Source organism: Oryctolagus cuniculus, chromosome 11, assembly GCF_964237555.1.
Source record: "Oryctolagus cuniculus chromosome 11, mOryCun1.1, whole genome shotgun sequence".
NCBI lineage: Eukaryota > Metazoa > Chordata > Mammalia > Lagomorpha > Leporidae > Oryctolagus > Oryctolagus cuniculus.
The window spans coordinates 120,693,227-120,717,559 of NC_091442.1; the positions used below are offsets into that span (position 1 = coordinate 120,693,227).

Sequence of the window (24,333 nt, forward strand, 5' to 3'; positions counted from 1 at the left end):
TCATTTCAGTGGGGAAAGATAATAATTTCCACAAATGATGCTGGGCCCACCCTCATCTCACATCAAATAGAAAAGAAAAATAATTACTAAATACAAATGATATTATATAGCATGTTATATTAATTTATAATAATGCATTATCATATAATAATTACCACTGCTGTTATGGCAATGGGTCATAGAGTTAGAACCATAAACTTTCCAGAAAAATTTCTTAAATGATTGAAAAAGCATGAACTATAAAAAGATGGTCATCATCAAAATCATAAACTTTTGCTCATCAAAATGTAAGAAAACGAGAAGTCAAGCCAGAGACTTGGATAAAAATAATCACAAAGCACATAGCCAATGAAGGACTTGTATCTGGAATAAGCAAAGAACTCTTCCCATTCAATAATAATACACAGCCAAATTAAAAATGAGTAGAAATTTTGAACTAACTCTCTAACAAAGGGCATGTTGTGTGAGTGGGTGGCAGGTAAGCATCTGAAAAGTTGTTCAGTGACACTGGCCTTCAGGTGACTGCGAACCAATAGTAGTAGGTAGCACCTGTTAATGGAGAGCACTACTAACACCCACTAGAATGGCTAGGCAACTGACCAACGGGGTATGAACATGTGGACAGAGAACTCTTACATTGCTGAGGGCAGTGTAAAGCATATGAGCCACTTTAGAAAAATTTTGGCCACTTACATTATTAACCAAAATATTGTTTACCTGGAGAACTGAATACTCAAACATTTGTATAAGGCCTTTTTATCCCAGTGTATTGGAGAATACTTTGCTAACCCAATCCATCACCAAAATCCAAGATGTAATTCATGGATGCTATGAAAACCCTCTTCTAGATTGAAATTCAGAAGCACGAAAACTGAAAAGCCAATGTATAAGCATGACTTCCAACTAAATGGTATTCTGGAAAGGCAAAACTATGGAGACAGTGAAAAGACCAGTGTTTGCCGGTGACTCAGAGGGAAGGAGGGAGACACAAGACAAAGAGTTAGAGTACAGGGCATTTTTAGGGCAGTGAAACTCTCTGAATGGTACAATGGTCATCTTATACATCTGTCAAAACCCATAGAATTTACAACACAAAGAGTGAGCCCTAATGAAAACTGTGGACTTTACTTAATAGTAATATATCAGCACTGGCTCTTCAGTGATAACTGATGCCCCTCCCCAGTGCAAGAACGCAGTATTGAGAAAGCTGTGGTGGGGATAAGGAAGGAGGTGGGAGTGCTGTTACTTTCTGTTCAGTTTTTCTGTAAAGCTGAAACTGCTCTAAATAATAAAAGTCAATTAATTAAAGATTAAAAGTGTATATATTATTGGCCAGCGCCGTGGCTCACTAGGCTAATCCTCCGCCTTGCGGCGCCGGCACACCAGGTTCTAGTCCCAGTCGGGGCGCCAGATTCTGTTCCGGTTGCCCCTCTTCCAGGCCAGCTCTCTGCTGTGGCCAGGGAGTGCAGTGGAGGATGGCCCAAGTACTTGGGCCCTGCACCCCATGGGAGACCAGGATAAGTACCTGGCTCCTGCCATCAGATCAGCGCGGTGCCGTGAACCAACGGCAAAAGGAAGACCTTTCTCTCTGTCTCTCTCTCTCACTGTTCATTCTGCCTGTCAAAAATAAATAAATAAAATTAAAAAAATAGGGCCGGCGCCGCGGCTCACTAGGCTAATCCTCCGCCTAGCGGCGCCGGCACACCGGGTTCTAGTCCCGGTCGGGGCGCCGGATTCTGTCCCGGTTGCCCCTCTTCCAGGCCAGCCCTCTGCTGTGGCCCGGGAGTGCAGTGGAGGATGGCCCAGGTGCTTGGGCCCTGCACCCCATGGGAGACCAGGAAAAGCACCTGGCTCCTGGCTCCTGCCATCGGATCAGCGCGGTGTGCCGGCCGCATCGCGCTGGCCGCGGCGGCCATTGGAGGGTGAACCAACGGCAAAGGAAGACCTTTCTCTCTGTCTCTCTCTCTCTCTCACTGTCCACTCTGCCTGTCAAAAAAAAAAAAAGTGTATATATTATATACCTGGGAATAAGCCTTAAAAATATAGGTCAGATCTTTACTCAGAAAATTGACCACATTATCAAGAGATATACAGCCCAAAGAAACAGATATACCATATTCATGGAAGGGACCACTCAGTGCTGGAAAAACGCCAGGCTAGGGATCTGAAAGTGATGCCCAGCACGTGCAGATGTCTGACATGTTGACTTGACACACACAGCTGATAACAGACGATGTAAGTCACTGGGAAGCTCCCTCCCTTCAAGAACTTTATGGCAGAAGGTTCCCTCTTTCTCTGAAACAGCTTGCTTCTGTTTGCATGTGTCCTTGTTTCTTTCAGAAAGAATTTGTTCTGTGGTCAGCTCTTGTCCTTCCATCTCTGGCAGCAGCTGTGGACAGGCTCCTTTCACAGGTTCATGACTTGAGATGAGAGTTGTGAGCAAGACAGGGAACAGTGTTCAGAATTCACTATCCATATTTGACTCATTCAGTCAGCAGTGACCACCTGCCTCATGGGGTGGAGGGCGCTGTCAGAGGGGAATTCCGCTTCAAGGAGTTAGTGATTAGTTGGCCAGAAGGGCAACAGTCAGTACCTGTGCAATTCAGAGGAGAAACCAGGTTCTTCCAGACAGGGGATCCGGGGGGCTTTTGGGAAAAGTACTTGAACTTCCTCTTGAATGTGTGAGAGTGGGTGGCCTGCCGAGGCAGAAGGAATGATGTGAAGTATGGAGGCGGGAAAACATGGGGAGGGTCTGGCAAATGCAGGGTGGTTTATTTTGGCCAAAGTACAAGTGTGCTGAGGGAAGTGGAGAGAAGATTCATTCTTTCAGGATCACACATCATCGGATATTTACTGAGTGCCTTCTCTGTGCCAGGCATCGTTCTAAGCATGGGGGTGCAGCTGTGAGTGCAAACCCACAAACACCTGTTCTCATGGGGGGAGGAGGTAGATAGCGAGCAGGCCCTGTGTTTGTGGCTTGATGTGTTGCAAGATGCCAGGTGCAGCAGGAGGAGCAGGCAAAGAGCAGCTGAGGGTCAGGAGCCCGGGAAAGGTGAGGGCCACCACAAGGATGTCCAAGTTGGCCAGGAGAGGAGGAATTACACGTCGGGGAGGGCTAGACGCAGGCCAGGTGAGAGCTCAGCAGAGCAGAAGTGATTATAGGAGAGCCCTGGTAGAGTGGGCTGCCGGCCAAGCTCACTGGAGGATCAAAAAGGAGGTGTGACTGCAGGACTGTCTTCGAGAGGGAGACACATTGTCCCTGGGTAGATGTGGCACAGGTCATCCTGGAGGCCTCGGGCCATTGTGAGGTCTCGGCTGCAGAGTGAGGTGGGTGGGCTTTTGGCATTTGCTCTTATTTAGCTGCTGAAAGACTCCCTGTGGCTGGTGTCAGGGTCAAGGGCAGAACCACAGGTCGGTGATGAGGCCAACAGGGCTTACTGAGGGCCTGGGCTGGGCCTGGCAAGCAAGGCAGTGAGCTAGGAAGGTACTGCACTGCCTGGGGACACAGTGGCCTTGACTTGGGTCCAGTCTGCCTGCTGAGCAGCTGCCTCACCTTGGGTGACGTCTCTTTCCTTACCTGCAAATCCAGGTACTTGGAAGCATGCTCCTCGGAGGAGTCCCTCTGAAGGAGGAAGAATGAGCAGAGCTTTCCTCCGGATGATGAACATGGCAGCCGTGCAGGAGACTCTTGGGAGAGGAGACGACAGGCGCTGGGGTTGGGGGTGGGGGGATGGGAGGGCCGGGCCAGAAGGAACGATGCTGTGAGCTCAGGTGGCGGCAGCCAGATGGAGCCTACAGGGTGGATGTGAGTCACTGGAAAAGAAAACAGCCTTTGCAAACCAAGTGGTCCCAAGGTCCGTAGCTGTCACTGTGTGCAGACATGAAAGATTGAGGTCACAGCAGGGTGTGTTAGGGCCAAGGCATGTTCACCACTGTTGTGGCCCCAGAGACCGGTGCCTGCAGACAGGGTGACCACGGGGCACCTGCTGACAGGAAACGCTGTGGCTCCTGCTGTGGGCCCAATATGGTTGCGTCATCAGTGACCCCAGGAACCTGAGTGTCTCCTTGAGGGCCTTGGCGCTGGATCTTTCTAGTCAACATGTGGCAGTTTTCCTGTTTCTCTTGTTTTTATGCTGGGCTTTCCTTTATAAGCAGAGAGTTGCATTTTTTGCTTTAATAGCTTGCTTCTGTTCCCTTAGTGTTCTTGTCTCTTTAAATTGTTTCTCCTTGTTTCTCCAGAGCAGGGTTTGTTCCATGGTCAGCTCCTGAAGCGTAGGATCGGTGTGACCAGGCAGACACTGTAGCCGTTCCTTTCACACTCCTATGTGGGGGTTTTGGATGATGGTGTTTTTAGAGTCCTTTGATTTGTCATGTTAAATCGGCAAGGAAGCTAAGTAGCTCTGGGAACTGCTAGTTTCAAATAGGAGAGCCGTATTCGCACTTTCAGCTGGCAGACTGACAAAGCCCAGGGAGCATACATCACTGCAAAGGCCCGGAGCCTGGTTGGAAACCAAGCTTCAGAGTGGGATGTGAGACACCTTGAGGTGGAGGTTCCAAATGAGTTATTCCACACAGAGTCCTACTGGACCCAAGTCACTTCCAGGAGATGTTCAGGCAGTGTCTATATTCTGTTTAAAAGAGCAGATCTGGAACCGTACATGTTAAAAATGCCATAGTCATGTAAGATACAAGCTGTGGAAGTGGCTGGGGTTAAAAGGGAATGGCCATGACATGCAGTGCCTCACCTTCAACTCGATCCTGCATTGGAGGGGGCAGAGTGCCCTCAAGGACAAAGCTGGGCCAGCTGACAGAATTTCAAAGTGAGTGGCAGAGGTTTGATTCTCTGATGCTAACACTGGGGAGCGTACCACAGTGTGTAGGAGAACACCCTTATGCTTAGGAAATGTATAGTTCAGTACTTATGGGAACGGGGCAAAGTTCACACTCAAATACCTACACACATTTGGAGGGTGCTTTGAAAAGCTTGTGGGAAAATTGAATTAAAATAAATTATTTTGTTGCAAAAATATTGAAATTCACGCATAGTATGCATATTCCATCTTTTTTTTATTTGAAAGGCAGAGAGACAAAAAGACAAAGCTCCCATCTGCTGGTTCACTCCTTAAATGCCCAGAATGGCCAGGCCTGGGCTGGGCTGAAGCTGGGAGCTAGGAACTCAATCCAACGGCAGGGACCTGACTCCCTGGAGCATCACATCACCTCTCAGGGTCTGCTTTGGCAGGAAGCTGGAGTTAGGGCTGGGACCAAGAATGGAGCCCAGGCATTAGGATACAGAATATGGGTGTCTTAACCCCTATCATAACCACTGTGTCAATGCCTGTCTTTCCCTAATCTCTTGGAAGGCCCTTTGGCTGCATGCATGTCAGAATTCAGAATTTTTGGCACCAAAATTAACTTTTGCATTGCATTTTCCCAAACTCCTTAAAGTGCCGTCGTGTGTGTGCACATCCATACCTATGAAGAGAGAGCAAACAGGGTAGCTGGCAGCCATCATGAAAGCAGGCACGATGCTGTTTATGCTACTTTTTGTTTATCACGTTTCTATAAGTGAGATTACCTCCAAATTAAAAGTCAAAAAGCAAACAAACAGGACAATTTATATATGATACTTCCCTGCTGCATTTATTGCCATGTTTGGATTCTTTTTTTTTTTTTTTTTTTGACAGGCAGAGTGGATAGTGAGAGACAGAGAGAAAGGTCTTCCTTTGCCGTTGGTTCACCCTCCAATGGCCGCCGCGGCCAGCGCACTGCAGCCGGCGCACCGCAGCCGGTGTACCGCGCTGATCCGATGGCAGGAGCCAGGTGCTTCTCCTGGTCTCCCATGCGGGTGCAGGGCCCAAGCACTTGGGCCATCCTCCACTGCACTCCCTGGCCACAGCAGAGAGCTGGCCTGGAAGAGGGGCAACCGGGACAGAATCCGGCGCCCCGACCGGGTCTAGAACCCAGTGTGCCAGCGCCACAAGGCAGAGGATTAGCCAAGTGAGCCGCGGCGCCGGCCCCATGTTTGGATTCTGAAAGCAGATCAGAACACATGGGTAGCAGATCACTTGTTCGTAAAATATCATTCCTCTTTTACCTTCCTCTAGGCACTTTTTCTAAAATTAAATTCTATTTTTTAATTAAATTCTTAACAATTCTGAGATGGTTGTAAGATCACATGCAGGCTGGCGCCGCGGCTCACTAGGCTAATCCTCCGCCTAGTGACGTCAGCACACCAGGTTCTAGTCCCAGTCAGGGCGCCAGATTCTGTCCCGGTTGCCCCTCTTCCAGGCCAGCTCTCTGCTGTGGCCAGGGAGTGCAGTGGAGGATGGCCCAAGTGCTTGGGCCCTGCACCCGCATGGGAGACCAGGAGAAGCACCTGGCTCCTCCCTTCGGATCAGTGCGGTGCACCGGCCACAGTGCGCCAGCCGCGGCAGCCATTGGAGGGTGAACCAACGGCAAAGGAAGACCTTTCTCTCTGTCTCTCTGTCTACTCTGCCTGTAAAAAAAAAAAAAAAAAATCACATGCAGCTTTACTACATACTACAAGGGGCAGGCGCCTGGCCCAGGGGCTTTGATGGCCACGGTCCTGGAACAGGCATCTGGTGTAGTTCTTAAGATGTTGCTTGGGTACCTACATCTCATGTGGGTGTTCCTGAGTGTAAGTCTCAACTCCATTCCTGATTCTAACTTCCCATTAATGCACACCATGGGATGCATCTGGTGATGGTTCAAGTACTTGGGTCCCTGCCACCTTTTGTGGGCTGCCTGGATTGTTTCTGGCTCTTGGCTTCAGCCTGGTCTGACACCAGCCATTGTGGGCATCTGAGGAGTGGACCAGCAGGCGGGAGCTCTGTGTCTCTCTGCCTCTCGAATGAATGAATGAATGCAGAGATATCTGCAATACTCTATTGTTGCTGTGGATTCGTTCTGAGAGAAGCAAGATGGGGGCAAGAGGCACAGAGTCACAACACAGATACTGGGAGTCAGGTGAAAGTGGGCTAGAGGTGAGCAGCTTGCAGACTCGTTTAGTTCAGTTGATGCAGCAGCTTATATAGCCAAGGCAGCCAATCCAGTCAAGGAGCGGTTTATGTCGTAACCAATCACTGCCTATTGCCAGGCAGGCTCCTTTGCCAGGTGGGTTCTGAAGCCATTTCTGAGTAACTGATGCTTGCTTGCCAGTGCCACCTTGGCACGGCCTTCTCATTCCACCACATTTCCCCCTTTTCATTTATTTTTGAGCAACGGGAGGTATGATCCTTGGCCATACCATTGTCGACCCCATTTCCATGTGGTTCCATACGTGGCTGTGCCTGTCTTAGGTTGTCCCCCAGGGGAACTTACCCATCATTGACTAACCAGTCCTCAAAATGGGAAACCACAGGAGTGCTTGCTCAGATTTGGGTAGGAATGAGGAACAAATGTAATCAGGAATGCTGTGACCACACGCAGGCTGTGGGCCGTTTGAGTGGCTTACCAGAGCTAAGTGGGGTATAAAGCAGTAGTGGATGTGGCTATGGGCAGTCTCTCAGGGCAGGATGATAGGGCAGCAGCTTGACAATCGGTAGCAGCTGTGTCCACTAACAAGGTGGACTCTCAGTCTTGTTCAGCTGGTTCTGGTTGACTGTCAGTTGCAGGCTTGATGTTTCTAGCTGGTACCCAAATGGGCTGTCCCGCAGTCTCTGGAAAGACACAGGTATATCCTCAGCTTTTGGTTAGCAGAAGCCTTTCTACGGGCCTTGGTATCTTGGGCCTGAATTCTGCATTTGCTCCAACATTAAAGGCAAACATGCAGGTGGGATGGGGGTCTAATGGCTGCCCTGAGAGCCTGGGGTGCCCGGGGACTGCCATAGATGTGGGGATCCTCCCTAGGTGCGGATGGGATGACCTCGCATGGTTATCACCTCGAGGTTGTCTAAGTTCATCCCACGGGTATTTGGGGGGTGGCTGACTAGGCACTGCTGCGTTGTCTGCTGTCATGTCATTTTCACTGTCAGAGCTCTCTCTCCTCAAGTCATCAACTGTTACCTGTGAGGCAGCGTCCTGGAGTGACAGGCTCTTATCATTCACAGATTCATTATGTTTGGTAATCTGTGTGGGCTTCTGAGAGGAGGATATCTTTCCCATGTTTGAGCACTTAAGAGCAGCACACCACACCAACTCTAGCCAAAGGAAAGACACCCACAGCACTGCTTCCATAACAAAACAAATTCCTAGCACCTCAGCAGCTGATGGCATTATGCAGGGGGTTCCCTACATTAGATGAACAGACAGTGGTGTATCAGATCTTAAGTATGTCCTGTACTTAGTGGGGGACTTCCTTGATTCATTAGGTCAAGGCTGTATGCCCACACGGTGTCTCCGGAGCATCACCTCTCTTGAGTGAGGGAAGATGACTTGGTTCCGAATTCTGGGATGATCAGTCCCTTATGTGAATTCCTGGGTGAACCAAAAGGAAAAGGAGGAGCTGAGAAGCGGTGTTACACTTCTGGGCGGTGTGTGCCTAACCTGGGATCACTTCGACTGAGGACAAGGACAAGGAAAGGGGCGTAGGAGGGGGTTCTGTGCTCCCCCTCACAGAACCGAACAGCACACGAAACACTGAGGGGCCTACTTGCTGAAATCAAGGGGGGACCTTGCCAATCGGACATGCCATCTCTGTCACGTTGGTTCTAGATGTTGCTGTGGATTCGTTCTGAAGCCATTCCTGAGTAACTGATGCTTGCTTGCCAGTGCCACCTTGGCACAGCCTTCTCATTCCACCACACTGTATCCAGTCTCCATTGTGGCAACATCTCACAAAGAGAGTGGAGTGTCACAGCCGGGGTATTCACATAGATCCGGTCAAGATACAGAACAGCCCCTCACCCATGATGCCTTAGGGTGATATCTAATAGCCTCAGTGACTTCCTTTCCACCCTACACCTTCCTTAACTTTGGCAACCATTAATCTTTTCTCTGTTTCTATTATTTTTCTCATTTCGAGATGTTTCCTGTTGAATCATGCAGTCTGATTTTGGGGGTTGGATTTGTTTCCTTCAGAGTAATTCCTATGTGATCCACCCGAGTTGTTGGGTGCATTTGTGGTGGTTCCTTTTTGTTGCTGGGTCATAGTCCATGGTGTGAATGGACCAGAATGTGTTCAACAGTCGCTCACTGGAGGATGTTGAGGTTGTTTCCAGTTTGGGATTATTATGAGTTAAGTTGCTGTGAACGTTTGTGTGCTAGTTTTCTTTGTAAATGTTGCTTTGTTTAAAATAGCTCTATTGAGCTGTAATCCATATACCACTTAAACTGTACAGTTCGGGGGCAGGCATTGGGCACAACAGTTAGATGCCACTTTAGATGCCCACATCCCACGCTACTTGGAGTACCTGGGTTTGAGACCCAGCTCTGTTTCCCATTCTAGCTTCCTGATAATGTGTACCCTGGGAGGCAGCAGGTGATGGCCCAAGTACTGGACTCACTGCCATTCATGTAGCAGACCTGGATTGAATTCTGGGCTCCTCCTGGCTTTGGACCAGCCCAGCCTCAGCCATGGCAGGCCTTTGGAGAATGAACCAGCGGATGGAAGCTCTCTCTGTGTCTTAGCAGGAGAACACTCAGTGCTTTCTCACTGAGTGTAATGTTAGCTGTAGGTTTTTGTAGAAGTTCTTTGTCAAGTTGAGGATGATCTTCTCTATTCCAAACTCACTGAGAGCTTTTATTGTGGCTGAGGAACAGGGAGCTATTAGATATTTGTCAAGTACTTTTTCTATACCGATTAATATGATCACATGATTTCTCTCCTTTAGTCTGTTGATGTGGCAGCTTCCACTGATTAACTTTCTAATTTAGTCTGCCTTGCAGACCTGGAGTCAGTCTTACTGTACACTTACTGTGGTGTATAATCCCTCTTGTACATTGTTGGATTTGAGCTGATAATGTTTTGTTGAAGATTTTTTAAAAAGATTTATTTATTTATTTATTTGAAAGGTAGAGTTAGAGAGAGGCAGAGAGAAGGAGAGAGAGAGGTCTTCCATCCACTGGTTCACTCCCAATGTCAGAGCTGTACCCATCTGAAGCCAGGAACCAGGAGTGCAGGGGCCCAAGGACTTGGGCCATCTTCTACTGCTTTCCCAGGCCACAGCAGAGAGCTAGATTGGAAGTGGAGCAACTGGGACTCGAACTGATGCCCATACAGGATGCTGGCACTGCAGGCAGCATCTTTACCCACTGTGCCACAGCACTGGCCCCCCTGTTGAAGATTTTTATACCTAAGCTCACAAGCAATGTCAGTCTGCTTTCTATCTTTTTGTACTGGTATTGTCTGGTTTTGGTATCAGAGCAATACCAACTTCATGAAAATAAATTGGGAAGTACTTCTTCCTCTTTATTTTTTTGAGAGGAGATCATAGAAATTGTCATGGTGCTGATTCTTTAAATATTTGAAACTGGCTGATCCTAGAAATTTCTTTTTTAGAAGATTTTAAGTCATCATCTCAATTTTTTAAATCATCATTCTAGTAATGTTAAGATTATTTATTTCGTCTTGGTTAAGTCTGGGTAGTTTTTCATTTTTGAGGAATTGTTCTGCTTCTTGTTTGTTGAGCTAATGAGCCTAACATTATTTGTAGTGGTTCCTTATTAAACTTTTACTGCTTGCAGAAACTGTATTGAGATAATTTCATTCAGGATATAGGAACAAAATCAGACATTTGATGATTTGTATCTTGTCTCTTTATTTTTACCAGTCTTGGAGATTTATCAATTTTATTATTTTTTATAGAAAACCCAGCTGTTTGTTTTATTGATTGGGTTATTATTTTCCTGATTTCAGTGTCATGCATCACTGCTCCTGTCTTTATTATTTCCTCCCTTCTCCTGGCTTTAGGTTTCCTTTGCTCTTCTTTTCCCAGTTTCCTGAGATACGAACTTGGATCAGTGTTTTGAGACCTTGCATCTTCTCTGTTGTAAGCATTAAATACACTAGTTTGAGTCCTGGCTGCTCCTCTTTTGATCCAGATCTCTGCTATGGCCTGGGAAAGCAGTAGAAAATGGCCCAAGTCTTTTGGCCCTTGCACTCACATGGGAGACTCAGAAGAAGTTCCTGTGTCCTGGCTTCAGATTGGCTTAGCTCTGGCCATTCCGGCCATCTGGGGAGTAAACCAGCAGATGGAAGACCTCTCTCTCTCTGCCTCTCTGTAACTGTGCCTTTCAAATGAATAAATAAGTATTTAAAAAATATTTATGGGGCTAGCACTGTGGCAGAGCAGGTTAAGCTGCTGTCTGTAGCACCGGCATCCCACATGGGTACCAGTTTGAGTCCTAGTCTGATCCAGCTCCCTGCTGATGTGCCTGGGCAAAGCAGTAGAGGATAGCTCAAGGGCTTGGGCCCTGCACTCACGTAGGACACTCAGAAGAAGTTCCTGCCTCCTGGCTTCAGAAGATTCTCATTCATTCTCTATCTCTCTCTCTCTCTCTCTCCCCTCCCTCCCTTCCAAATAAATAAATCTTTTTTAAAATTTCATTTATTTATTTATTTTGAAAGGCAGAGCAATAGAGAGAGAGGGAAAGACAGAGATTTGCGATCTGCTGGTTCATTCCCCAAATGGCTACAATAGGTAGGGCTGGGCCAGGCGGAAACTAGGAACCTGGAACACGATCTGGATCTCTCTTGTGGATGCAAGGGTCCAAGAACTTGGGCCATCATCTGCTGCTTTCCTTGGGTGCATTAGCAGGGAGCTGGATCAGAAGTAAAACAGCACTTCCGTATGTTATGCCAGCAATCGCAGGTGGCAGCTTAACCTACTGAACGACAGCCCCAGTCCCTTGTGTTGTTTTCTAAAGTTTCTTTCTTTGTTATTTGAAAGGGAGAGAGGGAGAGAGAGAGACTGATCCACTGGTTCACTCCCAAAATGCTTGCAACAGCCAGGGCTGGGCCAGTCAAAGCCAGGAGCTCCCATCAGGGTCTCCCATGTGGATGGCAGGAACCCAAGTCCTTGAGCCATCACCTACCACCTTCCGTGGTGCACATTAAAAGGAAATGAATTCAGAAGCGGAGCTGGGACTTGATCCCAGAAACGTGCTGTACCACCACACCTGCCGCTGGGGCATCTTTTATAAGAGCACTGATCCTACTCATAGGGGCTGCACCTTCATCATCTCGCCATCTCCCAGAGAGCCACCTCCTGATACCAGCACCTTAGTGGGGAAGGACTTCAGCACAGGAATTTAGAGGGGACACAGATATTGAGACAGTAGTGGAGAGGCTCTTCTCCTTGACCAGATCCCACGGGTTTGTAGGGGTCTTCAGATCTGCTCTTACCTCACTGTCTCTCTGGTGACTGCTAGCAGATGATGGTAAAGTCCCCAGCTCTCATTGTGGGTATGGTCCTTTCTCCTTTCTGTCCCTGTTTGCTTTCTATAGCTTGTGATTTTATTGTTTGGTACATGTAGGATCATCGGTCTCCTGGTAGATGAATTCTTTTATAATTAGGTGATCCTTTTAGCATTTTATTTTTAAAAAGATTTTATTTATTTATTTGACAGGTAGAGTTACAGATAGTGAGTGAGCGAGCGAGAGAGAGACAGACAGAAAGGTCTTCCTTCCGTTGGGTCACTCTCCAAATGGCTGCAATGGCCAGAGCCGTGCTGATCCGAAGCCAGGAGCCAGGAGCTTCCTCCTGGTCTCCCATGCGGGTAACAGGGACCCAGGGACCTGGGCCATCCTCCACTGCTATCCCAGGCCACAGCAGAGAGCTGGATGGGAAGAGGAGCAGCCGGGACTAGAACCAGAACCCATATGGGACTCTGGCGCAGCAGGCAGAGGATTAACCTACTACGCCACCATGCTGGCCTCCCTTTTAGCATTTTAAAAACAGCCTGTTTGGAAGCCTAGGCGTCCTTCCTTTGCTGTTTTGTTACCCACTCGTCAGTCCTCCCATTGTCTCTGTTCAGGACTTCATTTTATGTGAAAGCTTGGTGGCCTGTCCTCCTAGATTCAAAATGAACTCGAAACAACCTTACATATTCTTGATAAACCCGAGTTTGGGCCCAGCTCACAGTGCGGAGCTGCAGCCGGGATTTGAGGATCTGAGGGAGACAAGTGAGTGTCTCCCTCTTGGCTGGATCAGATGGGCACTTGGCTGGTTAAGATGTTGCATCTCCCATGAAAGTGTAGGATTTGATGTCCAGCTCCACCCTCAATTCCAGCTTCCTGCTAACGCAGACCCTGGGGGGCAGCAGTGATGGCTCAAGTAGTTGGATGCCTACCTGGGAGACCTAGATAGAGTTCCTAGCTCTGAGTGTGGCCAGTCTATTTCTGGCTGTTGCAGACATTGGGGGAGTGAACCAGCAGATGGGGACATGCTCTCTTTCTGCCTCTCAATAAATAAATAAATACTGTAAGAAAAAAAAAAGACTGCTGCTTTTACATAAGGAGCTGTATCAGGACCTCAGATGTCGACCCAAGGAAAAAGCTCATAGAAAAATGGGATTAAAAGGTAATTTCATTTTGATGCCAAAAAATCATTAATATTTTTTCACAATACACATTTCTATGAACTTTTTCTAGACCTCTTGTGTTAGAGTCATAGGTTTATACCCAAGGAAGTATATTGGGATCTCTGAGGATACAGTGGATTTTGGAAGTATAGTCTAGGGCAGGAGTTAGGCCTAGCGATTAAGATGCCAAATAAGATGCTTGCATCCCATTATCGGAGTGCATGGGTTTGATTCCCAACCCTGCCTCGTGATGCCAGCTCCCTACCAACACAACGGTGATGGCTCAGGTGGTTGGGTTCTTGCCACCCACATGGGAGACCTAGGATTGAGTTTCCTGGCACCTGGTGTTGGCCTGGCCCAGCCCCAACATTGCAGGTATTTGGCAAGTAAGCCAGTAGATGTCTATTCTCGTATGTCTCGGAAACTTAAAAAAAAAAAAAAAAAAAAAACAGTGCTAGAAGTTTAGTGTAACTGTTACTTGTTTTGAAGTTGTAGACGGTATTAAAGGAGACTAGAGCTGTTTGTGTCCATCAGAAGGGAGTGGACTGACATGGATGGAGGAGCCCTGGCCCTGGCCTTGTGGCCTCCTTAGGCTGTGCTGAGAAAACAGCCAGCCCCTCTGCCCTCAGTGGAGTAGCAGGGACCCATTTGCCTTCCTGCCTGAGACGATGAAGCTCCAGATAACCATGTGTGACCCTGGGCTTGAGGCAGCGAGAGGCACTGAGGGTGGCGAGAAGGAGTGCGGAAGGCGAGGGCATGGCTGAGAGACTTCAGGCCACGGTGCAGGGTGGGGCAAATGGGGCCGTTTGGCAGACCCTCCGGTGAGGAGACAGAGCTGGAGTAGTAGACGAACACAAATACCCAGATGCAGCGTGAGAGGAGAAAGCCAGCCAGCAAGAGCCTGAAGGGACCCGCCACATACTGACAGGTACACGTGTGTGAGCAAAACCACTTGAGGCCAGGAAGAGAACCCGCGAGAGGTTTCAAGGAAATCTATCCTGGGACAGGACAACGTCTGTGCTCACCCCCGGCTGGGGCCAGCGCCTGTTGCTGGCTGCTGTTCCCGACACACTCACACTTGGAAGGGAACTAAGTCAGAAGGCTCTTGACTTAGTAGTGGGGAAGAATGATGCCAGACAGTGCCTGGCCAGTGTCCAGCCTGTCTGTTCTCAAAAGCAAGATACAAAGAATCCGGGTGTCCCCCAGGTTTTTAACTCCAGCCCAGAACAAAGCTCAAAAACATTTATGGGGATACAGAACTATCTAGCAGCAGACAAGGCAAAAATCACTATATCTGCATCTAACCAGAGATTACTGGGCAGGCAGAGGAGCAGCAAAGGAGGACTCATGAGGAGGAGAAAAGTCAGTGAGCCAAAGCTACCCAGGCCTGTGTGGAGACTGCACTTAGCAGACATGTCCACTGAGAGAGTTGTCATGATTGTATTTCAGGTGTTCTAAAAGTTAAGTGGACACCTGGAAGATATAACAGAAGAAAGAGGCAGACATGACAATGGTAACCTCTGAGACTAAAAATATGCTGGATAGGATGAGCAGCAGAGCCGAAGTTGCAGAAGAAATAATGAGTGCACTTGAGGCTTGGTAACAGAAACTATTTAAAATGAAACACACAGGGGCTGGTGCTGTGGCAGAATGGGTAAAGCTGCCACCTGCAGCCCTGCCATTCCATATGGGTGCCAGTTGAGTCTCGGCTGCCCCACTTCCAATCCAGCTCCTGCTAATGGCTCTAGGAAAGCCATTGAAGATGGCTCAAGTGCTTGGGCCCCTGCACCCATGTGGGAGACCCAGATGAAGCTCCTGGCTTCAGCCTGGCCCAGTCCTGACTGTTGTACCCATATGGGGAGTGAACCAGTGGATGGAAGATCTCTTTCTCTCTCTCTCTCTCTCTCTCTCTCTCTCTCTCTCTCACTGCCTGTGCCTCTGCCTCTCCTCTGTAACTCTGACTTTTTTAAAAAAAGATTTATTTATTTGAAAGGCAGAGTTACAGAGAGGCAGAGGAAGACACAGAGAGAGAAAGAGAGAGAGGTCTTCCATCTGCTGATTTATTCCCCAGATGGCCACAATGGATGGAGTTGTGCCAATCCGAAAGCAGGAGCCAGGAGCTTCCTCCAGGTCTCCCATGTGGATGCAGGGGCCCAAGGACCCAGGCCATCCTCCATTGCTTTCCTAGGCCATAGCTGAGAGCTGGATCGGAAGTAGAGCAGCCAGGACTCAAACCAGCACCCATATGGGATGCCGGCATTGCAGGCAGCAGCTTCACCCACTATGCCACAGCATTGGCCCCAGTAACTGTAACTTTCAAGTAAGTAAGTAAATCAATCAATCAATCAATCTTTTAAAAATGCAATACACAAAGAAAAAGGAATTTTTAAAAATGTAAATTGTGGCCGGCGCCGCGGTTCAACAGGCTAATCCTCCACCTAGCGGCACCGGCACACCGGGTTCTAGTCCCGGTCGGGGCGCCGGATTCTGTCCTGGTTGCCCCTCTTCCAGGCCAGCTCTCTGCTGTGGCCAGGGAGTGCAGTGGAGGATGGCCCAAGTGCTTGGGCCCTGCACCCGCATGGGAGACCAGGAGAAGCACCTGGCTCCTGCCTTTGGATCAGCGCGGTGCTCCGGCCGCAGAGCGCCAGCCATGGCGGCCATTGGAGGGTGAACCAATGGCAAAGGAAGACCTTTCTCTCTGTCTCTCTCTCTCACTATCCACTCTGCCTGTCAAAAAAAAAAAATGTAAATTGTATCATTGAACCATGGAATAACTTTAAGCAGCCTAAGCTATGTATAAGTGGAGACCCTAAAGCACAAGAGGAGAGACAGAGAAAAATATTTGAAGAAATAGTGGGATCAATTCATTGGGAATGTTTAACAATCCTGAAAGTATATGTATTGAATAACAGAACTTTAAATACAGCAAGCAGAACCTGGTAAAAGCACAGGAAGAAATAAGTGCATGGATATAGTCAGAGTCATAGCACAAATACAGATATGGAGCAAAGATGGAGAACAAAGAACACTATCACCCACCTGATCTGAATGGCAGTTAGATAAAGAACACTTTTTTTTTTTTTTTTGACAGCAGAGTTAGTGAGAGAAAGAGACAGAGAGAAAGGTCTTCCTTCTGTTGGTTCACCCCAAAATGGCCACTGTGGCCGGTGCTGCGCCAATCTGAAGCCAAGAGCCAGGTACTTATCCTGGTCTCCCATGTGGGTGCAGGGCCCAAGCACTCGGGCCATCCTCCACTGCACTCCCGGGCCACAGCAGAGAGCTGGACTGGAAGAGGAGCAACCAGGACAGAATCTGGCACCCCAACCGGGACTAGAACCAGGGTGCCGGCACCGCAGGCAGAGGATTAGCCAAGTGAGCCACGGCGCTGGCCAAGAACAGTCTTCTTAAGTGCATGCAGAAACCTGCCAATATAGACCATTATATGAGCCGTAAAATAAGTCTCAGTAATTTTTTAAAAAATCAGGTCATATAAAGCTTCTTCTCTGACCCTGATGAAATTAAACTAGTATAATAAACATTCTAGAAAATCACCAACTATTTGAAAACTGACATACTTCCAAATAACTCATGAGTAAAGAAGTCAAAAAGGAATTTAGAAAATATTTTTGACTAGATGAAGATAAAAACTGCGTATCTATGGGGCCAGCACTGTGACGTATTGGGTAAATCTGCCACCTACAGCAAAAGCATCCCATATGGGCAGCGGGTCAAGCTGCCACTTGGGGTGCCTGCATCCCATGTCCGTGCCTGGAATCAAATCCTGGCTCCACTTCCAATCCAGCTTCCTGCTATGCACCCCCTGGAGGCAGAAGATGAGACTCAAGTACTTGGGTCCCTCTCTGCTAACCTGGGAGACCTGCCTTGAGTTCCAGGCTCCTGGTTTGGCCTGGTCCAGCCCTAGTTAGGGAGGAAGTCAGTAGATAAAAGATATTTCTTTCTTTCTGCTGTCTGTCTCCCTCCCTCCCTCTCTTTCAAATAGAATGAAAATAAATAACAATTTAAAACAAAGAAATGGGGCATCTTTGTGGTTAAGACGCTACCTTTGATGCTGGTATCCATATGAGTGCTGTTTATGTCCCGGCTGCTCCCTTCTAATGCTCCTGGGAAAGCAGCAGAGGATTGCCCAAGTACTTGGGTCCCTGCCACCCTTATGGAAGACCTGGATGGAGTTCCAGGCTCCTGGCTTCAGTCTGTGCCAGCCCTGGTCATTGTGGCCATTTGGGGAGTGAACCACCAAATGGAAATGCTCACTCTGTCTCTGTGTGTCACTCTGCTTTTCAAATAAATAAATAAATAAATCTTTAAAAATCTCTTTGAAAAAGAATCCATTTTATTTTTAAATTTTATTTATTTGAGAGATGGAGCCCCACGGAGAGAGAGTTCCCACCTGCTGATTCATTCCCCAGATGTCCACAACAGCCAGAGCTGGGAACAGGACTGGAGCCAGAAACTGTGAACTCAATCCAGGCTCCTTAGGGTGGAAACAGAGACCCAACTACTTGAGCCACCCCCTGCTACCTGCATTAGTGGGAAGCTGGAATTGGGAGCAAGACTCAGGAATCAAACCAGGGCACCAATATGGGATGCAGGTGTCTTAACCAGTATATTAACTACTACACCAAATGTCCACTCCAACCCAGTTTTTTATGTGGGAAAATATTTGAACAGATGTGTCACCAAAGAAGATACACACATAACAAATAAGCATATGAAAATTCTCCCTAGTCATGCAAGCAATGTAATGAAATCTGCCAACCCCCTGCCAGTGTCCACAGCTTCCCCAGCACTGGTAGGATACCATACCTGCCCATTAGAATGGCCAAAGGAAAGTGGGTTCCCAGTTCCCAGGTGACCCTTTTCTCTGTGATGCTGCCTTCCTCACATCTTGAAGAGGTGGAAATGTGTTCAGAACTTGTCTGCGTTGGCAAAATACAGCCCCATTTGGCTTAATCTGAAAACTGAAGGAAGCTTAAGAAATGGACCCATCTCTTTATCTACTTCCTGAAGCCATAAAACCCCAACTGGCCTCCAGCTATGATTGTGCACCAGGAGTGACTGTCCTGCCTTCCTCATCACTCTTGGTCTTGAGTGGATTTGGCTTCCCATTGAGCTGGCTCCTGGAGGTCAAGGATAAAGGGGAAGGACTCTTCTCCTTCCTGGAGGCCACCACATACTTCGCTTCGAGAAGCTAGACCCGACGACTGACTTGTGTTTGCAGGCAGGGAGCCGTCAGTCACCTTGAGTCACTCATCCACACTGTGTCAACTTGTCTCAGTGACCTGAAGTCTTCACATGACTCGGGTATTTTTTCCTGGTTACTTGGAAGGTCTAGCATAAATCTTGTTTTCCTTGCCCCTGCCCTTTCTGGTCCTGTTTGTTCGACGGTTTTGTGTAATGCTCGGATGAGGCCTGGGTTTGCCTTTGTGATGTTTTAGTTTGGGCAAGACCAGCCAGGCAGGGAGGGGAGCAGGATGAAGAGGGGGTGAAGGGGTGGGAATTGGTGTGGCGGTGAAGCTGCATGTGGTGTGTCTGCATCAGGTCCAGCTTCTTGTTGACGCACCCCCTGAAAGCAGACAATGATGGCTCAAGTGGCTGGGCCCCTGTCACCCACATGGGAGACCAGGATGGAGTTCCTGGCTTCTGGCTTCAGCCTAAGCCCAGCCCTGGCTGTTGCTGGCATTTGGGGCGTGAACCACTGGATTGAAAATTCTCTGTCTCTCTCTCTCTCTCTCTGTCTGCCTTTCAAATCAACAACATTTTTTTTAAAAGATGAAGGCATGAGCTGGGGACCGTGGGGAGCAAGGATTCTTGGGAAGGAAGGAGCAACACATTGTGCCCATTGACCCACAAACATTCACCACAACCCTGCCATGTAGCAGATCAGCCCCAATGCACAGTTATGAACACTGAGGTCCAAAGAAGCGTGGTGATGTTTTCCAGGCCACGGCATCACCTTCCCCATGAGTGGGGAGGAGGGACTTGCATGCTCTGGGATGTGGAGGCAGTTGCTGGGAGCGTGGACGCTGTAGAGGCTGCACCATCTGCCCCTCAGGTTCCCTGAACACTTGCTGGAGACTGAACTCTTCGTCTCCCCACCTCCTTGAACCTGGCTCTGCTCTGTTCTGGAGTTCATGGCATCAGCTCTTGCCCCAGTACCTCAGCCTCCACATGTGCTCATCTGGGACTGCCCCATGCCCCTGAGGCAGGCAACTCTGCATCCCGTCTCAGCTCTGCAGGCATCCTTGCAGCTTCCTGGGCTGTTTCTTGGAGTCCTTCCCCCCGCCCCGTCACTATGACAGTCTAACGTGAGTCTTATCAGCCTGCGCTCTCTCTTAGCTGCCCTCAGGGCTCCTTACTACTTGGGGGTGAAGTCCACCTCCCAGCCTGGTGAATCACGCTGTGCCCGGCTGGCACTGCCAGCCTCTCCCCTCTGCAGGTCCATCTCTGCTCACTGCCCCCTGGGGTGGAGCAATAACTGTCACCACTCCTCCAAGGCTCCTCCCCTCAAGAGGTAGAGTCTCTCACCCCACCCCTGGGTCTGTGCTGCCCTTGGCCCGTGGAATTGGCGGATGACCTTCAGGGTCCACTTTCCCCTCCTGGAAAACTGCTGCTGTCTGGTCAGTGAAGATGATAGACCGTGTGGTGCAAAAAGCCCAATGGGCAGCTGGCATTGGCTGCCAGGCTGTGCCTGGGCCATGTCAGACCAGCCAACCATGGCTGAACTGCCACATGACCACAGCTACGTGAATTACTCCAGGCCAGACCAACAGGAGGCCCATGCTGCCAAGTGCTGCTGATTTGCTGACCCACAGAAGTGTGAGCTGACCGAGAGGTTGAAGCACTAAGCTTTTAATTTCAATGAAGGCTTAGTAATGCAACGAATGTGACCCATGCACCTCTGGGAGTGGACTTTCCAGCTTTCCCAGCCACTGTGATGTCTGCGGCCACCCAGGCAGGTGCACTGTTCTCTCTGCCCTCATCTGTGCTGGGGTTCCCTGCGGAATTTCTTGTCCCCTTTTAGGATTCACATTCAGTCCCTTCTTCTATGGAGACCCCAACCCTGCCAGGGTCTCTGCACTCACCACACTGCTGTACAGCTGTTTGCTCATCTGTATCTCTTGCCTGCCAGCCGGGCAAGCTGCTCACCTCTCTGAAGCCCTGGTATTGCCAGCCCGACTTCACCCTGGTAGTGGGGAGATCAAAGAAAAAATAGCATAATGGTTACTGAGGGCCTGGCCCAAGGAGAACACTCAGAGAATATTACCCTTCTTGCCCCGCCTTCTTGCCCTATTCACACAGACACACACACACACTGGCATGCAAACATGTGTGAACACACATGTACACACAACATGCAGGCTGCATACACACATGTACACATAAGAATTCCACCTCATTGCTCTGAACCAAGGGTCTTTTCAAGGCTGACATTATCTGTGGTCTCCAGCAGTAAGCACAGATGTTAGCACAGGTGAATACTCACGTGTTTCGTGAGTTCATAAAGCACAGTCTCCTATCTCAAAGGTGACCATCAGTTTTACACGGAAAAAGGCTCAGCTGTATCAAGTTGCCTGCCATGTATCTGATAGATCCCTGCCAGAAGCCAGGGGGCCTTCCATGTTCTGGAACATCATGATCCATGTGTATCACATGAGGTTCCATAACTGGAAAGGCTGTTGACCCCTGGCTGCTGCTCTGCAGTCTGGCTAATGAATGTGTCAATGTGATCTCTGAACCAGGATCACAGAGTAGAGTGACAAATACAGATTTCATTGCAGTTCACATTTTTAAAAAAAGATTTTATTTATTTATTTGAGAGGTAGAGTTACAGATAGAGAGACAGAGAGAAAGGTCTTTCATCCACTGATTCACTCCCTAAATGGCTGCAATGGCTGGAGCTGGGCCGATCTAAAGCCATCAGCCAGGAGCTGCTTCTGGGTCTCACACAGGTGCAGGGCGCAAGCACTTGGGCCATCTTCTACTGCTTTCCCAGGCCACAGCAGAGAGCTGGATTGGCAGAGGAGCATCCAGGACATGAACTGGCACCCATGCAGGCTGCTGGCACTTCAGGTGGAGGCTTAAACTATTATGTGACAGCACAGGCCCCTGCAATTGACTTTTGATTCTTGGGACAGGCTTTTCAGCTTACTCAGATTGATTGCAGCAGACACAGAGGTGTCTAGACTTGAAGGTGTTCCTTCATTGTTTTGATATCACTATCCATAAAGATAATATTGCATTTAAAAAGTCACTGTAAACTTTAAGAAAATTCAAAGGAGAGATTGGATTTGGAATGTTTTAGAGTGATATGGAAGTAGTAAATACTACAGGGTGATCCACAAATCCAAAGCATTCCCAAACCTGGAACTTTTTCAGTACCAATGTGATGCCAAAAGTGGAAAATTCCACACCGGACTTCATTAGACAGGTTGCAGTCAAAACTCTGGCGTGGGTTTGCCTGACAGTTAAGATGCCAGGAGTTTGAGTCCCAGCTCTGTTCCCAAGTCCAGCTTCCTCCCAGTGCAGACCCTGGGAGGCAGCAGTGGTGGCTCAAGTAGTTGGACTGCTGCCACCCATATGGAGAGCTGTGCTGAGTTCTGAGCTTCCAGATTTGGCCAACCAGGGGCTATTGCAGGCATTTGGGGAGTGAACCAATGACTAAGATTCCCTCTCTCTCTATCTCACATAAACAGATTTTATTTTTAAAGATTTAGTTACTTATTTGAAAGGTACAGTTATATACAGAGAGAAAGTTAGTTTCCATCTGCTGATTCACTCCCTGAATGGCCTCGACAGCCAAGGCTGGATCAGGACAAAGCCAGGAGCCTGACACTCCACCCGAATTTCCCACATGGATGGCAGGGGCCCAAGCACTTGGGCCATCCTCTGCCATTTTCCCAGGTGCATTAGCAAGGAACTGGAGTGGAAGTGTATCCCCAAGACTCGAACCAGTGCTCTTATGAGATGGTGGCACCACAGTTGGGGCTTAATCCACTGCACCACAATTCTGGCTCCAATAAATTTTTACCGAAAAAAAAAAAAACCCAATCACACTATAAATGTCACATAAAATTCTGGCTATGTTTATAAGGCATATTTGAAACATAGATAATTTTTTAAAGTAATTTATTTACAATTTTTAGATTTGGATCTAGACTTGGGTGCCACCATAATCTCATTTTTAAATCTTTTTTAAAGATTTATTTTTTTGAAAGGCAAAGTTATAGAGAGAGGAGGAGAGGTGGCGGCGGGGTGGGAGGGGAAGATATTTTCCATCTACTGGTTCACTCCCCAAATAGCCCCAACAGCCAGGACTGGGCCAAGCTGAAGTCAGGAGCTGAGAGCTTCTTGATCTGCTAAGTGGGTGCAGGGGCCCAAGCACTTGAGCCATCTTCTGCTGCTTTCCCAGGTACATTAGCAAGGAGCTGAATCGGAAGTGGCACAGCTGGGTCTCAAACCAGCGCCCAGGCTGGCGCCGCGGCTCAATAGGCTAATCCTCCACCTGCAGCGCCAGCACGCCGGGTTCTAGTCCCGGTCGGGGTGCCGGATTCTGTCCTGGTTGCCCCTCTTCCAATCCAGCACTCTGCTGTGGCCTGGGAGTGCAGTGGAGGATGGCCCAAGTGCTTGGGCCCTGCACCCGCATAGAAGACCAGGAGAAGCCCCTGGCTCCTGGCTTTGGATCAGTGCAGTGTGCCGGCCACAGCGGCCATTGGAAGGTGAACCAAGTGAAAAGGAAGACCTTTTTCTCTGTCTCTCTCTCGCTGTCCACTCTGCCTATCAAAACAAACAAACAAGGCCGGCGCCGCGGCTCACTAGGCTAATCCTCCGCCTAGCGGCGCCGGCACACCGGGTTCTAGTCCCGGTCGGGGCGCCGGATTCTGTCCTGGTTGCCCCTCTTCCAGGCCAGCTCTCTGCTGTGGCCCTGGAGTGCAGTGGAGGATGGCCCAGGTGCTTGGGCCCTGCACCCCATGGGAGACCAGGAAAAGCACCTGGCTCCTGGCTCCTGCCATCGGATCAGCGCAGTGCGCCGGCCGCAGCGCGCCGGCCGCGGCAGCCATTGGAGAGTGAACCAACGGCAAAGGAAGACCTTTCTCTCTGTCTCTCTCTCTCTCTCACTGTCCACTCTGCCTGTCAAAAAAAAAAAATTAAAAAAAAAAAAAAAACAAAAAACAAACAAACAAACAAACAAAAAACCCAGCGCCCATATGGGACGCCAGTGTTGCAGTTGGAGGCTTAACCTGCTATGCCACAACACTGACCCCCATCTCATTTTGAATATACAAATACTCCAAAAGGCAAAGACATCTGAAATCTAAAACTCTCTTGCCGCAAGCGTTTTGGATACAGGACTCGCATGGGGTACGCGTTGGGGGAAACCCGGAGGGGCTCTCCTTGAGGATGGTCAGGAGGATCACTCTGCGTCATGACAGATGAAGGGGTAGAGACTGCCAGCTACTGTTTTGTGCCACAGAGAACTTGCCAGTCTTCTCACATGCTGAATTCCTGTGATTACAAAATTTCAAGTTAATGCCGTAGGCATTGTTGGGAAAGATCTAGATGCTTCTGATTAAGCCTAGGTGATGTGCAAACTATTTATAATGCATTTGATTTGTTAAGATGCACGGTCCCAGTTTCTGAACCGGGTACTTTTGTTTGAAATGTGTTTCTGTAGGCATTTCCTGTCCTTACCTTGTGTGTTAATCATTATGCAGGTGGTAATCATTAATCAATTTCAATGAACTGGTGCTAGGTGAAGGTACAGAGGGCTTTTGAGCTTTTATTTTGTTTATTTATTCTGAAATGTTATTTTACATTCTAGCTCAACAA

The 24,333-nt window shown here is 48.6% G+C and overlaps 1 protein-coding gene and 1 long non-coding RNA gene across 9 annotated transcripts in view; one reads left to right on the plus strand and one right to left on the minus strand.

Moving 5' to 3' along the window:
- Positions 1-24,327, minus strand: LOC138844458 (uncharacterized). The gene is made up of 2 exons (XR_011380335.1): positions 20,589-24,327; positions 1-19,069 (listed from the first exon to the last, which is right to left on the minus strand). It is a non-coding gene; the product is annotated as an uncharacterized lncRNA (long non-coding RNA).
- Positions 1-24,333, plus strand: part of PPARA (peroxisome proliferator activated receptor alpha) — a 68,781-nt gene that overhangs the window by 16,581 nt on the left and 27,867 nt on the right. The window lies entirely within an intron of this gene.